We start from the raw sequence: 4,857 nt of genomic DNA, 5'->3' as shown, positions 1-4,857 counted from the left end.
ACATTTTTGAAATAAGGTAAATAAGAAACAAATTAAATTAACAGTAATGAAAGAAATGTTTTCCAAACTCATTTCCCATGCTAATGTTGATGGCGGACGTATGTTTTTCACTTCAGAAAAGATTCCTCAACAGCGTTGAGGAGAGGACGTAATCGGTTAATCTTTACCAAACCATTCCTGTTCCACCTCCGCATGGTAGGACGTGACATTGTCCCAAACAATGACAAAGTGTATCCCTCCGCAGCTCAGAGTAACTCAATGATTTAAATGTAAGCATTGTAGGACTCAAGAATGTGCCAATGTCCTACCACACCATCTTCAGATAATCAGTGAACTCCAAAAGACAGTGAAAAATGTATTTATTTTGTCTCTGCCCTATTAATTTGAAATCATGCAGTGACTATTGGGTTATCAGCTTTACTGCAATTTTAGAGTATTTCCATACATACTGGATAAACCAATAAAATTACAAACTGCAATTATATTATATTATATTCAACTTTACTGTCATTGAACAGTACAAGTACAGTACAACGAAAAGCAGTTTGCGTCTGATCAGAAGTGCAAATAGTGGAGTGCAGGAAAATTAGGTATATGTATATACAAGTGCAATGTATAGGTCTGCTATTAATGCAAATACAGCACCAATGGCAATTCTAAATGTGCAGTAGAAAATGCACAAGCATTACAAGCATCATATGTAAATTACAGCATCATACGTAATCACTCTATATCAGGGACGCAGATTAACATTCTGTAAAATAACAGTTAATAGTAGTATCTTCTTTGCATGCAGTGATGGCCTAATATCTGTGACCCATAGATGTTTACAGACACTGGGTGATGTGAACTACAACCATATTCCAACCAGTTCCAGCTTGTTTCATGTCTTACTCGCTTGGTTTAGCACAAGGCTATAGACACACTGCTCAATGTGTCATAGAGAAGGACAGAGGACTCCGCTTGGATTGTTGTTTTAGAATGAGGACTTCTGCCATTCTATATCACTCAACTGGGGTTAGGAATCCTAACATCATTGGCTCATTGCTATAATGACTATCTGAGTCATGGTGAGGATGCATCTGCCAAGTGGCCTCACTGGCTGACTTTTCACCACCAACTATTTTTTCAGCAATTAAATCAGTTATTTTTTATAGCAGATCTGATTGGTACATAGAATAATTATGGGCTGAAATGGGTTGCCTGGGTAAAAAACACGTCTGATGTCACTGGCCTTCACAGATGACATAATGAGAGAGATACTGAGGTGAGATATCTGCCCTTGTCTACAGGTCAATCAATCAATCAAATGTATTTATAAAGCCCTTTTTACAACAGCAGTTGTCACAAAGTGCTTTACAGAGACACCCGGCCTTACAGGTGAATCGGTCCAGGTCTACATGTGAATCTGTCAAGGTCTACAGCCTATCTCGCAGGTCTACATGTGAATCTGTCAAGGTCTACGGCCTATCTCGCAGGTCTACATGTGAATCTGTCAAGGTCTACGGCCTATCTCGCAGGTCTACATGTGAATCTGTCAAGGTCAACGGCCTATCTCGCAGGTCTACATGTGAATCTGTCATGGTCTACGGCCTATCTCGCAGGTCTACATGTGAATCTGTCAAGGTCTACGGCCTATCTCGCAGGTCTACATGTGAATCTGTCAAGGTCTACGGCCTATCTCGCAGGTCTACATGTGAATCTGTCAAGGTCTACGGCCTATCTCGCAGGTCTACTTGTGAATCTGTCAAGGTCTGCGGCCTATCTCGCAGGTCTACATGTGAATCTGTCAAGGTCTACGGCCTATCTCGCAGATTTTTGGACCGGAGGAAGGTGTGCCCCTCCTACTGGCCTTCTTCCCACACCATTGTGTCTCCCATCCAGGAACCAACCAGGTGTGTTTTTGCTCAGCTTCAGAGGCAAGCCAGCAGTGGGAGGCAGGTGGTAATGCAGCTGGATCCAATAACATATGAAATGCAGTAATTGCACTGTCACGTAAGCTTTGGCGTCTCTGATTGTGTGAGTAACGGCAGCGGAATCACTTTTACCCACAAACATTAATGGAACAACCATCATACCAAAGTTTGAGCCTACAGCATTTTTTGTTTGCTCTGGCCTCCCATTACAGCTTGGGATTGTCTGCAGTTTAGTAGACTAATGTTGTATATTAAATAATTATAAACTTCCAAGGGTGATGAAAGTGCACCAGGCTTCCTCTTTCCAGTAATCATACTCAAGGGTGTCATCCAGGTGCCATGTCGGCTGATGTACGACCGCCGTTAACAATACATTAAAAAAAAATTAAACTGGTACCCATGATCGCCTCATCATCAGCTCTCTGGTCAAACACCGTCATAATCAGTGTTCTAACTCCCCCTTGTGCTCCACTGTGACAATCACTTAGCGGCAGAATCTACCGGGACCTAGCAGTCAGCCGCGGCCGATCCCTCTAAAGTGTGGCGCAGGGTACTGAGCTCTGCTCATGCAGATGAAGCTTTTCAGGACCTCTGTAGCCCAGCTGGCAGAACATGGGAATGTTCCATGCCAGGGTTGCAGGTCCAGACTGTATATTGGAGAAGAAAGAGTCACGGCTGCCTCCGTTACAAGGCTGCGGCCTCCGTTACACATGTACCACTGCAGTGTACATACATCGGTGTTTCGACACACTGCCCCCCATCTTTGACTCTGATGTCAATAATGTAGTCCAATGTGATAATGTACAGTGTATGTTTATATGTTGTGCCATCTGGAACGGCCTTCACCCCTTCAGCCTGGTCTCTGCTTGGGACTGATCGGGGTGTCTGTCACAGAGGACACACACAGGACACAGGCGCGGGGAGAATGGAGGACTTTAATAAAAGAAACCCAAAGTAACAAAACACTCGAGGACGAACTTGAAAACAAGACATGGTAGAAACAACGACCAGCACACACGTGGGAAAGCAATTCATTTAAATAGGGACGGTGATCAGGAACACAGGTGAGGGCACTGATGACAAGAAACAGGTGTCCATGCTACAATCAGGGAGAGAAAGTGATGGGTCTCACTGGCATATAAAGTAATCAGACCTTGAGCCTTGGTAGTCGTCAACACCAGAGGTCTTGTCTTCATTTGACGTAGTTCTGCTCCTCAATCTCTGTCCGTGTGTTTCTCTCCTTCCTCTGCTGCTTCATGTTTCCCAGGGGATCAGATGCTTTTGGAAAGAGACAATAATCAGGCAACTGCCAGGCAAGGACTGAATCCTCAGTACGTCCAATATCTCGTCACAAGATACCGTGCATGTCCCCATGAATATTCCCACATCCAATGTACACCCCATCTCCACTCGTGTCACTCCGCCATCCTCGACTTTAGAGGGAAAAGAGTCACTTAAACGTTCAGACCTTTTCGCCAGTTCCATTGTGTGAGTGCCTCAGTGCCTCCAAGGCATCACGTAACGCTGCTCGTTTCTGTCTGTCCGTATCCATGGATCATTGGGGGGAGAGGGGGGGCTCTGAGCATTGCCACCCTGTTTTTAGGGATTTAATTACTTCCACCTGTACACAATCAAGGCAGAGAGACAGAGAGGCATGGCGCACGCCATTCCTGTGTTAGGTTAGAAAGCACACGGTTTGCGGACGAGCTGAGCCTGTGGCACATGCACATGCTCTAACCCGTAGCAATACTTCATACGTGACAGGCTGACACAGCAAAACACACAACACAACACAGTGGTCATGAATAAGAGTGAACATGGTGCAGCAAACGTGAATGAGAACAGCTCTTCATCGCCACTGTGACATATGCTGTATGTATTTATTATAATTTGTATTATATGCAGACAAATAACCAGATTTGAACTGCTATCAAATTTCGTCTTTACCTTGGTGTCACGCAGCAGACGCTGTTATCCGGAGCAGCTTAACCGTTAGTTCTCACCTGCTCCGGTCCACCCCAGCCAGGATATTCCCAAGGTACAATTTGGGAGCAGTCCTCCTTCCTGGAAAGAAGAAGTGCCTAGTCAGCACTGTGGAAATGTAGCCACTACATCTATGATGTCCAGTTTAAAGATTCCTGCTCAAATTAATGGGTGCCCCAGCTCCAGATCTGTCCTCTGAGGGTGTGCTCTAATGCCGTGTAGTTTCTCTCACAGTGGGAGGTAGGGAACCATTCTGGCCTGCAGCCATTACATTACACATGATGGGCACAAGACATGGGTGCAGTTTATATCACAGGACATACAGTTACAGCACATGTCACAGGACAAAGACAGAATTTAAATTACAGGTCATAGATACAGTTTAAATCACAGGACATACAGGTATAGTATACACTCACCTAAATGATTATTAGGAACACCATACTAACACTGTGTTTGGCCCATGTTGATAGGATAGCATCTTGCAGTTGATGGAGATTTGTGGGATGCACATCCAGGGCACGAAGCTCCTGTTCCACCACATCCCAAAGATGCTCTATTGGGTTGAGATCTGGTGACTGTGGGGGCCATTTCAGTACAGTGAACTCATTGTCATGTTCAAGAAACCAATTTGAAATGATTCGAGCTTTGTGACATGGTACATTATCCTGCTGGAAGTAGCCATCAGAGGATGGGTACATGGTGGTCATAAAGGGATGGACATGGTCAGAAACAATGCTCAGGTAGGCCGTGGCATTTGAACAATGCCCAATTGGCACTAAGGGGCCTAAAGTGTGCCAAGAAAACATCCCCCACACCATTACACCACCACCACCAGCCTGCACAGTGGGTACAAGGCACGATGGATCCATGTTCTCATTCTGTTTACGCCAAATTCTGACTCTACCATCTGAATGTCTCAACAGAAATCAAGACTCATCTGACCAGGCAACATTCT

The sequence above is a fragment of the Esox lucius genome, chromosome 17, assembly GCF_011004845.1.
Source record: "Esox lucius isolate fEsoLuc1 chromosome 17, fEsoLuc1.pri, whole genome shotgun sequence".
Lineage (NCBI taxonomy): Eukaryota > Metazoa > Chordata > Actinopteri > Esociformes > Esocidae > Esox > Esox lucius.
The sequence above is the reverse complement of the archived record's forward strand: the minus strand, read 5'-3'. Positions refer to the sequence as shown.